The 12,923-nt window shown below is 31.7% G+C and overlaps 1 long non-coding RNA gene across 1 annotated transcript; it reads left to right on the forward strand.

Annotated features, from left to right (window-relative positions):
* The first annotated feature begins 2,170 nt into the window (after positions 1–2,170).
* Positions 2,171–7,290, forward strand: LOC128185037 (uncharacterized). Its single transcript, XR_008243811.1, has 3 exons — positions 2,171–3,035; positions 3,154–3,271; positions 4,278–7,290. It is a non-coding gene; the product is annotated as an uncharacterized LOC128185037 (long non-coding RNA).
* The last annotated feature ends 5,633 nt before the right edge of the window (positions 7,291–12,923 follow it).

Below are 12,923 nucleotides of genomic sequence, written 5' to 3' on the forward strand. Positions count from 1 at the left end.
CTGAGTGGTTTTTTGGTGTTTTTTGTATGATGCTTGAAATATACCCAACAACGATATTATACATGTACCAGCCGGACATTTTGAACAATAACCTGTTTATTTCCATGCCTTTCTGAAGAGTGTATATTTATGAAAAGTACCATTAGAAAATATTATGAATCATTTATTTAGGTACCGTAATATTTGTATAATTATGTACCTATTTTTACTGTGGTTTTGGATATTATATATAATAATCAATATTGCACAATGTCATAGTATATATAAATAAAGAATAAATTCATTAACAAACATTAATCTTCTTTAAGCCAATTATAACTGTGTATACGATTGTGTACGAGGGTTGTTCGGAAATTATTGAGACAACTCGAATATTTTCTTTCCTAATTGACGAATTTTGGTAAAAATTGGCATAGACACTGAAGTTACCCCAACAAAAAATAAAACAAAGTGATATTAAAAGAATATCTAATATTTTGTTTACGACGATAGATAAACAAGTCGGTGGTCGGGGTACCCGGAGCAGCCATGAACTCGGAGATTTAATAACTTAAACATCTACTTTATAAGTGTCCGTAGAATTACAGTTAATGATAAAAGAAATCAAATTAAATATGTTCATTTTGCTATTCTTTGCGACTAACTTTTGATTAAGTTTCACTGATGTTTGAGTTGAAATACGGTTATGGTACACATATATTTACCAAACAATAGAAATCGGACAACGACTTTACATTGAATTTTGACGTCAAGGCGGCGCATTAAAAACCGTCAAACTGGTGGAAATCTCGGAAGAAGACCTTTTAAGGCCAAGCAATTGCTTAAAAAAACTATACGATGACAAGACAAGGTATAGAGCCTCAGTTCATTATATTTTTTTCACTGATTGTTTAACTAGAATTAGGCCAAAGGGATTAATTATCAAGTACTTTTGACGCACTAACTGTTATATACAGTTCTAAAATATATAAAAAATAACTGCAGGAGACATTCGCAGTAATTAGACTTTCGGAAAAAAATAACTCGATTTTCCCCCTGAAAACAATAAGAATGACAGAAAATGTAAATGGTGACATCTTGAAATGAAAACAAAAGATGATAAATAAAGAATAATTCTTATTTCCGTTCGTTTGTAAGGTTTTTAGAACACAGGAGCAATAAGAAGCGTTAAGATGACGTTGCGAAAAGTTTGCGGTTGCGCCGGGTCATTGGACGAAGGTAGGTTGGTCAGCTTACCAGGAATGATCTATTCATGCCATGAACAAGAAACTTTTCACATTTATAGTCTCTATCCTGATTTACTTTTTGGTGAAATTTCAATGGTTTATCTTTTTTACTAAAAGAATAAGAGGAAATGTCTCAATAATTTCCGAACAACCCTCGTATGTTACCTTTTTCATCATATTCTTTTCCGTATTTGTGTGTAGACCGAACTTTAGGTAAGCATCCTAAAATAGTGTAGAATCAAATTTTTTAATCATTGGCCCCGTGGGTAAGTGGGGCCTCAATATTGATGTAACAAGTCACCTTTGTGTGTCCCTGGTATTATTTGGAGCTTCAAATATATCTTAAAATGATCATTAAATGATTTCAAGGCATCAACATTTTCCTCTCGCATATATAGAAACAAACTCTGTAGTTTGTCATTTGATAGTTGTGTTCTAAGATGATAACTGAAACCTCTATTCATATAATTTCCATTACGGTTTGAACTTGCCGAAATACATTGACCAACATTTGGCAATTACTAAACAGGATCAAGTAAACAAGAAATTAACTTTAAACTCATATCAATACACAAACTAATTAAGATCCGCCGTACGTGGGAAGCGGAAGACCTTTTTTTATTCTTCGGTTTCTTTTCCGATATATTATTCTTCTTTTTGTTAAATATAACACAAGCATTATTGTAATTATGTATGTAATATTAAATTATCATCATATTAAACAGATTATTCACATAATAAGGCAGTTGAGGCGTTCCATATGCATACACTGTAAGTATATCCCTGATTACACTATTAAACGTTAATAAGTCCAAAACCGTGCAAAATAAATATACAATATAGCTGAAACGGTAGCTCCACGATTTGTCATTTCAAATTTTCAGCTCTGAAGCTAGTGTAAGTAAAACTGTGCCCAATACTCGAAGAAAAAGAACTCCACAACATCTATGCCGTTTACCAAATAATAAATGCTTGCTATATATTACTAAATTTCAATGTTTTCCTTAAGTTATGAGTTCGGTTCAAAAGCAAATCGTATTATTCTTGTATCTTTGTTTAAAGTATAAAAAGTTATTTATTATAAAGATTCGATGCTCTTTTTGACATTTTATAAATTGAATTTCTCTGAAAAAGACCTCTGAAAATAAAGTCATTTTTTTTATACTTCCTACTTGAATTGTTAAGAAGATATAATAATGCAGTGTTACAAACCACGATTCGATTAAGCAGGGCGTTGCAAACGCTAGTTGTATAATAATCGCCGGTGTTACATGTGCATGAAGAGCACAACTGCAAATTAAAGTAAACAAGAAACTGCGCAGCGTCAAAGAAAAAGCTTCCACTATACAAAAACTTCGAACCGATAGCAACTATCCACCAGTCTTAATCTCTAAAAATTTTTATGAAAATAACCACAGATAATTTTGAATACGTTTTAAAACATTTTTAATGTTAAAGGCAAAAGATTCGCATGGAATTTATTATAGATGAATAGCTAACAAAGCATAGGTTTTCTGGTCCATACCAAAACCACAAATTCGTATCCTACTATCTATCTTTCTATCTTTCTATCTATCTATCTATTCGTAGGCGGCTCGCAGCGGCAGTCGTTCTGATCCCTCCCAAGTATCAAAGGCTAGCTGCAACAAACCACAAAAACAACTTCAATGCACTCTTTTTTCTCAGAAACGTGCTTTTGTATTAGCATCTTTAAGACACTCTCTTAGGATTAGCTTTCATTTAAACAAACCCTTGAGATAAACACATGTTTGATATTCCTATTTTGTACGCAAATTGCTTCTTTAAAAGGTAAGTTTAAGCCAACTCTATTCAACAATTTAACAATTTGTGTATTTATTAACCTATCAATTTGTCATTTTTATACATGTATAGCGCCGAAACCACATGGTTTTTTTTTGTTTTCAAGGGAAGGGAAGGAAGGGACTCGTTTTCAAGAAAACTAAACAGCATAGCAATGTAGGCAGTAAATATGCATTAAAAATCAAGTTCAATGCGTACAAATTTTGAAATATTGCCGATGCAAAGTAAGTATTATTTAGATATATTGTTTTATAGGCAAGTATCATTAGGAAGGGGGCATGAGAGTCTGCCCTCTTTTTCACTTGTGAAGACTTTTCGGATAATTTACCCCCACCCACCCCTCACCCACCCATACACATACACCAAACACACTTTCAAAATAACGCTACGTGCCTGTTTCAAGTTAAAAAATCTATTTTTAATCATAAATTTAAAGCTTAACCTTATAAGAGGTATGGTCACTAAATTTTTTAGGGTTTTATTTTCAACATTGCTTTAGAAATGCATTTCTAATGTTCAATCAAAATTTGAGTGTCAGATGTTGTCAAGACACAGAGCTCACAATAATTTATCATGTAAACAAGGCTCGTGTCCTGTTGTTGTTTACATTGGTTCAGTATAGCGGTAAAAGTTCTTTTCAAGCCGATGTCTTTCTCTTCAAAAATAAATAGATTTTCCCCTCCCTCCAGTGCAGTTAAGTACAAGAAGTCCTGAAACTGAAATAAATTAAACTAACATTTTTGTGAATTTTGTGCCTTTTGTTAATTCAGTTTGAAAATACAAATTATTTGTTGATTAATTAAGGAGAAAGCTTAAGTTTATGAACTCTTTATTCTTTAAATAAAGGCACTTTTGATTTACATTTCGTTTTGTCCTACCTTTTTACTCTCTACGACCAAGAATCATCAAGTTTTGGGGAGGGTAGAATAACGTCTTAAAAATTTAATAACCTTTACAATTTGGAATCAGTAACTAACATTTGTCTTTGAAGCAAAGAACGGTCATGAATACGACCGACCGATAAACAGGGTCGTGTAGCTTTTAGCCCTGTCAGTTTCTGTATCGCTATGTGTCTTGTTATATTTATTATCTAGATGAAAATATAATAATTATGATAAAAGCCTTTTATTGGGTGTCATTGATATTATTTATCTTCTTTTTTTTTGATAAGTTTTGATTTTCATCATCGTTTTGTTACAATTTATTTTAAATATTTTTTTCTTTTTTAAGGATCATGGAAAATTTGTTGGTAAACCATTTAAGCAATTATATGTCGAATTGGTTCCTTTTAAATGCTTCAATTTTGGCACTGGATCGTGTTAGTCTTCTTATTGACGGACTGTTCTACAAAGCTCTCGCAGACGCCCCACAAGCAATCATCAGTCATGCTGATGCAAATGCATTGAAAACACCTGTTTTAGTATTTGTGGTTTTAGTATGCATTATTCAACTTATGAACATTGCGTTTTCCGTTACCATGTATTTTAACCCAGCGCCAGATGACAATATATTCGAAGAGAAAAGGAAATGGCCAGTAATTTTATCGGTGCTTGTAGTGTGGATTGATTTTGCTCAGATTGTAATTGCCCTTTCAACCGCCTTCAGAACAAACCAACTGATTGGAAATGTTCAATTTTCTCAGCCTGTTTTTGCGTTAATTAAGACATTTTTTCAGATACCTGCACTTGCGCTTCTTTACTTTGACAACAACCAATATTCCCAACTAGGTGTCGAAGAAGAAATTTGTTTGGTACGCTGTTTCAAAAAGTATACATCTATTTCTTTTCAGAATCTTGTAATCATTGCTCTAGCTGGATTTATTTTAAACTGTTGTTGTTCTGTTCTTTTGCTTGTTAGAGTTTCTACGAATTTGTAACAACAAAAAGCTTTTATTTCTTATATACAATAGCTCCAACTATGTAATAAACAACCCTTTACTGTTATATATATAATAAGAAATACATGGTACATAATTGTTTTTCAATATGTTGTGTGTTCCTGATAACTTTGCTGAATTGATTGTATTTCTAAAACAATAAATTACATACTTTTTTTAGTAATATCTTTTGTTTTTAGTATCATTTTGGTTTCACTACATTAATTCTGTATTTATACAATTATTCTAGTGTTACTTGGTCATTTTCAAAAGTCACATTGTATGATAAATCTAGTTTGCAATTTTTTTTATACTTTATATTTATTTTAAGGGTGTTTATTTCTTGTATATGTGTACATGTATAGATATTTATTTATAGCAAACTATGTATTCGTGTTTATATTTTTTTTTTTTTGTTGCATGATACTTTTATTTAAATACTAGTATACTTTGTTTACACACATGCGTACTACTATTTACTTTCGAACATTAATAATGCTGTTTCATGTGGAGCACATGGCTGAGTGAACATGGGCGTTGGGCCAGTAACCAAAAGATCACTGGTTCAAACCCTGCTGTGGTCACCTAATGTTGATTGTTGTGCGCTTTGACGGGCATTTTATTTTTATTGTCCAAGTCAACTTTACTAAAATTGGGTTTCAGCTCTGCCCTTGGAGTTAACCTGCAATGGACTGGTGTCCCATACATCACATATATATATCACCTATTTCGTCATATTCTTTTCCGTTCATGTGCGCGTTGACCGGAATTGGGCCAAAATACTATGTAAAGCAATTCAATTCATAACCATTACTTCATGAAATTTAGCGTTAAATTACCATAAATGATAACCATTGCTTTTTTAAAGCAAAACATTACCTAAACCCTTACATGAGAAAAGTAGTGTAATACTATCGCCTAAAGCTACTTTGTGAAAAGTCAATGATGAATTTAAAAAAGTCAATTTCAAATAAGATTTTTTTTGCAAGTCCTCATTCAATATATCAAACACACTTACTATACTTACCATCATATTCAATTTTACTGATTTGTACAAAATTATTTCTGTCGTTTTATGGTCATTAAAGTTTCAAAGGTGTTGTCTTTTAACTGCATTCTGTCGGGTTTGAAAATCTTACCAGTTATACAAAATAAACGTTATACATGTACTAGTGCAAAGGAAGCTGTTGACTTGGTGATGTTGATGGTGATTGAGGTCAGATCATATTTTGGAAGAAGGTCAATTTTTGTTCGCTTTGGCTGCTAAGTTTAAAGCCGATAGTTTGGGAAAATACTGTCTTGTCGCTATTTCACTTTTTTAAGAAACTGACTCGTGAAATGAATATCATTTGAAACTGGAAGCATAATAGGGAATGTGTGTCAACATATTTATACATCTGAGATGTTTCCACATTTAGCAAATAACATTTTCCATATACTGTAAGCGCAGTATTGAAAAAATCATATTCTTTTTAATTTTATCGCAATTTTATGACCCTTTGAAATTTTAAAATTGCCCAAGAATGTTTGGGGAGGGGTACTATGGCTTCTGTCAGAAGGCAGTAATTTTAAACAAAAGGAAGCTATGTAGTTTCCATCAACAACGTATATTTTGATAATTTTAGGAAATAACCAAATTGAACGATATCAATTATTCTGATACGTGTACAATAGTAAGCCCCTTTAATTGTTTTTAACGTCTTGGTTCTGGATTTAAGATATACATGTACTTACAATTTAAAAAAATAAATGAATAATGTCTCAATGACAAGAACCCAATTTGTTTATTCGCAATCTATCAGCAGCGTGTTACATATCATAATCATGATATTGAGTCATAACATTTCATAATCTTGATATTGAGTTATAAGTCCCACAACCTGTAAACCTACATTTTAAACATTTTCTGTGCAAGATTTATCGTTCTTTTCCAGAAAATCTCCACATTTTCTGTGCAAGATTTATCGTTCTTTTCCAGAAAATCTCCACATTTTCTGTGCAAGATTTATCGTTCTTTTCCAGAAAATAAGTTTTGAAGTTATTTAGAAAACTATCTATTCTTTCTAAAATATTGATATGCGATTCAAAATCATTTATATAAGTCGTTGGGGTTGAGATGTAACGTTGGGTTCATACCAGTTAGATGAGCTTATTTTGTTTTTCTCTTAATATTGCGGGAACAAAAAGATTTGTAATATATTGAGACTGGTACAAAAGTGAGCTTGAGAGAAAATAGAATTGTATAATGTATATAGATTATGTAAGATGAAACAGTGTCTTTTTGTAAATAAGATGTGAAAAAGGGTTTCTTTGTTTTCTGTATTGCATTTCATAATAATAAACATCCGCAAATACAATACGGGGTTTTATTTTCATTGAGTGCATCCTTCTTGACTTTATTTATTGTAAGCTAGTTCAGAAAATAATTCAATATTAACGATTAATAATTATCGTTATAGATATATATATATATATATATATATATATATATATATATATATATATATATATATATATATATATATATATATATATATATATATAAATAGTATAAATCCACACACGTAGTATTATATGAAAAAAATCACAACACCGAAATAAACTCAACTAGTTTCATTTTAAATCATCAGGAGTTTGAAAACATGTTGCTTAGTTACACAAATACACATACATACGAATACATATTTCTTATTGTGACGTCATAAAACGCTAGTATTATGTTACGTTATGTAGCCGAATTGATTATGACGTCATAATATAAAGATATACATTAAGTACGGGAAAATAAAATTCTCCATACAAATAATAGAAATATATAAAATAATTACGGGAAACAGTTTTTATCTGATACATTATATAATTATTAGGCATTTAAAACAGGTCTATATTTGTTGATAAACAGTTTTCTTTTGCCTCACGTTCTTTTTCTGTGGTATCCCTCAGAAACTTGTAAAAAGGAAAAACGGTAAAATTAGGACTTTTATTCCTTGCACAGTTCCTTATATGTTCACTGACGGACGTACATTGGTATTTAGGTTCCCTGATTTGTTGTCGGTGCACGGTCATCCTGTGTCTCAAGGTGTCTCCTGTCTGACCGATATAATTTTCACCGCAACCAGCGCAACGTATGACATAGATAAGGTTTGAACTGGTGCATGACATGGAGGTTTTGATGGAAAAATCGCTTCCGGTTTTAAATTGAAATGTGGATCCTTCTGTCAGATATGGGCATGTACTACATCTGGGTTTGTCGCATTTTTTGATGATAGGTGGTTCCTGGATTTTACTGGAAAACGATGCTCTGGTAAGAATACATTTAAGAGAACGGCTTTGTCGTTTACTTTTGATGATATGTGAAGTATCTAATATTTTCTTCATGTCTTGATCCTCCTCTAGGATAGGTAGGTTATTTCTAATGATGTTGAACATTTCTGGATTTCTAGGGTTGTGCGTTGAAACGTATGGTATAACATTTTTGACGGGTTTAATTTTAACTAAAAGAAGGTCCTTTCGTTCATGGGATTTGGCTTTGTTAATTCCGTTTTGAATCAGTTGTGTGGGATAATTTCTTTGAAGTAGTAAATCTTGTAATTCTGTGAGACGAAAGTCTAAGATATCTGTATCGGAGATTATTGTGCATAAACGCCTTGCTAAATTGTAAGGAATATTATTCCTAGTATGTCGAGGGTGGGACGAGTCAAATAAAAGATATTGCTTAGTATCCGTTATTTTGTAGAAAACATCCGTTATTATCCGGTCTTCTTTTTTAAGTACCATAACGTCAAGGAAGGGTAGCATATTTTTATCCCATTCCATAGTGAATTTTAGAGTAGTGCTCAAAGTGTTGAGGATATTAACAAACTCAGTTAACTGATTTTCACTTTTGTCCCATATAATAAAACAATCGTCCAAATAACGTTTCCATGACTTTCTAATGAAGGTTTCATAGTCGTGACCAAATTTGTCTTGAATGTTTGAATATAGTTTTTCTTCTAAATAGCCTAGGACAAGTGTGGCATAAGTTGGAGCAACTTTGGTTCCCATGGCTGTGCCTAATTTTTGCTTGTAAATAATATCATTGAAATGCATATAATTGTTTTCCAATATCAGTTGAAGACTTTTTAAAACGAAGTCTTTGGAAACTCGGTCATGTAAAAGATTGGGAAATTTGTCAATCCAATGTTCTATGGCAGTAAGTCCAAGATCATGTGGAATATTGGAATACAGGTTGGTGACATCAAATGAAACAAGAATTGATTGAGGGTTGATTTTCTCAGGAATGATATTAAGAAAATCCACAGTGTCTCTTATATAACTATGAACTTTGGAAATATAAGGTTTCAATAGAATATCCAATAGGTTACTTATTCTGTGGGTTTCACACGTGGGTCCTGCAACTATGGGTCTAATAGTGAGATCATCTGGACTTGTTACGTTGATGTAAGTAGATTCGGAAATTTTGCACTTGTCCTTAATGGTCTGGCTTTTGTGTATTTTAGGCAAACCATAAAAGTTATTAGTTTTAATGTTAAATGACAACAAATATTTGGTTTCCTTCTCTGTCAGTTGTTGTCCGTATTCATTAATAATAGTTTTTAGTTTTTGCATGACTTCCTTACTTTCATATGATGGTTGTTTTTCATAGTATGTACTATTTTCAAGTACAGAGAGGCATAATGATTTGTAGTATTCACGATCCACGATTACACGAACCAAAAGTAATAAATCTATCAAATCGAATTCTTTCTGACATTGAAATTAAAGTACTTGAAAAGGGATTAAAATTTACACCGACGCCTCGCTCAAAACATATAGAGGAAATTACCAATGATACAGATGCTTTTTGCAGAAGATTACGATTGGCTGAATTTTTCTTAGATACAGATAATGATGACGAATCTATTGTATCCAACAAAAGTGACTTTATGCCGCCTAAAGGTAGGAACCAATATTTGGATAAATTTATTGATACAGTGAAAACGTTTCCTATAGAACAACTTAGCGGTAAAAATACCTTTAGGAACAACATAAACAAATTAGAGTGGGATGCAATTGAAAATTTAAAAAATGATGAAAGTATTATCATTAAAGAAGCAGACAAAGGGAGCGCTGTGGTCATAATGGATCTGAATACCGTGAATACTACAAATCATTATGCCTCTCTGTACTTGAAAATAGTACATACTATGAAAAACAACCATCATATGAAAGTAAGGAAGTCATGCAAAAACTAAAAACTATTATTAATGAATACGGACAACAACTGACAGAGAAGGAAACCAAATATTTGTTGTCATTTAACATTAAAACTAATAACTTTTATGGTTTGCCTAAAATACACAAAAGCCAGACCATTAAGGACAAGTGCAAAATTTCCGAATCTACTTACATCAACGTAACAAGTCCAGATGATCTCACTATTAGACCCATAGTTGCAGGACCCACGTGTGAAACCCACAGAATAAGTAACCTATTGGATATTCTATTGAAACCTTATATTTCCAAAGTTCATAGTTATATAAGAGACACTGTGGATTTTCTTAATATCATTCCTGAGAAAATCAACCCTCAATCAATTCTTGTTTCATTTGATGTCACCAACCTGTATTCCAATATTCCACATGATCTTGGACTTACTGCCATAGAACATTGGATTGACAAATTTCCCAATCTTTTACATGACCGAGTTTCCAAAGACTTCGTTTTAAAAAGTCTTCAACTGATATTGGAAAACAATTATATGCATTTCAATGATATTATTTACAAGCAAAAATTAGGCACAGCCATGGGAACCAAAGTTGCTCCAACTTATGCCACACTTGTCCTAGGCTATTTAGAAGAAAAACTATATTCAAACATTCAAGACAAATTTGGTCACGACTATGAAACCTTCATTAGAAAGTCATGGAAACGTTATTTGGACGATTGTTTTATTATATGGGACAAAAGTGAAAATCAGTTAACTGAGTTTGTTAATATCCTCAACACTTTGAGCACTACTCTGAAATTCACTATGGAATGGGATAAAAATATGCTACCCTTCCTTGACGTTATGGTACTTAAAAAAGAAGACCGGATAATAACGGATGTTTTCTACAAAATAACGGATACTAAGCAATATCTTTTATTTGACTCGTCCCACCCTCGACATACTAGGAATAATATTCCTTACAATTTAGCAAGGCGTTTATGCACAATAATCTCCGATACAGATATCTTAGACTTTCGTCTCACAGAATTACAAGATTTACTACTTCAAAGAAATTATCCCACACAACTGATTCAAAACGGAATTAACAAAGCCAAATCCCATGAACGAAAGGACCTTCTTTTAGTTAAAATTAAACCCGTCAAAAATGTTATACCATACGTTTCAACGCACAACCCTAGAAATCCAGAAATGTTCAACATCATTAGAAATAACCTACCTATCCTAGAGGAGGATCAAGACATGAAGAAAATATTAGATACTTCACATATCATCAAAAGTAAACGACAAAGCCGTTCTCTTAAATGTATTATTCTTACCAGAGCATCGTTTTCCAGTAAAATCCAGGAACCACCTATCATCAAAAAATGCGACAAACCCAGATGTAGTACATGCCCATATCTGACAGAAGGATCCACATTTCAATTTAAAACCGGAAGCGATTTTTCCATCAAAACCTCCATGTCATGCACCAGTTCAAACCTTATCTATGTCATACGTTGCGCTGGTTGCGGTGAAAATTATATCGGTCAGACAGGAGACACCTTGAGACACAGGATGACCGTGCACCGACAACAAATCAGGGAACCTAAATACCAATGTACGTCCGTCAGTGAACATATAAGGAACTGTGCAAGGAATAAAAGTCCTAATTTTACCGTTTTTCCTTTTTACAAGTTTCTGAGGGATACCACAGAAAAAGAACGTGAGGCAAAAGAAAAACTGTTTATCAACAAATATAGACCTGTTTTAAATGCCTAATAATTATATAATGTATCAGATAAAAACTGTTTCCCGTAATTATTTTATATATTTCTATTATTTGTATGGAGAATTTTATTTTCCCGTACTTAATGTATATCTTTATATTATGACGTCATAATCAATTCGGCTACATAACGTAACATAATACTAGCGTTTTATGACGTCACAATAAGAAATATGTATTCGTATGTATGTTGTATTTGTGTAACTAAGCAACATGTTTTCAAACTCCTGATGATTTAAAATGAAACTAGTTGAGTTTATTTCGGTGTTGTGATTTTTTTCTTATATATATATATATATAATATATATATATATATATATATATATATATATATATATATATATATATATATATATATATATATATATATATATATATATATATATCGTATAAAACGTGGTTTAAATACCATTCTATCCATGGCCTTATGTAATTTTATTTATGAATATTAAATGCAGGAAAAATTATTTCGTGAATTCTTTCTTTTCAATCAAGTATCTCAATGTTAACTGCTAAATATTCTGAATTTCAAGGAAACACTTTTTGCGTAAGTGGGATTCGCTTTGATTATTAACTATTTACTATTAGACTAAAAAATCCAATGTAAAATAATTGACTAAGGTGAAATAGATTGTTCACTTTTATAATGAACACATGCAGCATTAATGTTAAAGGTGTTTACAATCTTCAAAGTTTTGTTTTACAAAATTAAGAAATTCAAACTGTGAATCATAGCTATATTAACCTTTCTTTCATTATTGCTTATGTGCTATTTTTAACATTATTTATGTATCACAAATATGCATGTAGATATTGAGAATAATGAATAAGCAAATATAAGTGACTGGCTATCGTTATTTAGTTGTTTGTACATCTGAATAGTAGCACTCTTATGAAATTGGTTGAACGAATTTTCGTTTACGTTCGGCTTTGACTGACCACGTGTTTCTATTTTTATTATTGATACTTAATTATTTAAAGTGACTGCTAATTCGGTGTCTTTGAGATTAAATTGTCGATGAA

The sequence above is a fragment of the Crassostrea angulata genome, chromosome 5, assembly GCF_025612915.1.
Source record: "Crassostrea angulata isolate pt1a10 chromosome 5, ASM2561291v2, whole genome shotgun sequence".
In the NCBI taxonomy this organism is placed as follows: Eukaryota; Metazoa; Mollusca; class Bivalvia; order Ostreida; family Ostreidae; genus Magallana; species Magallana angulata.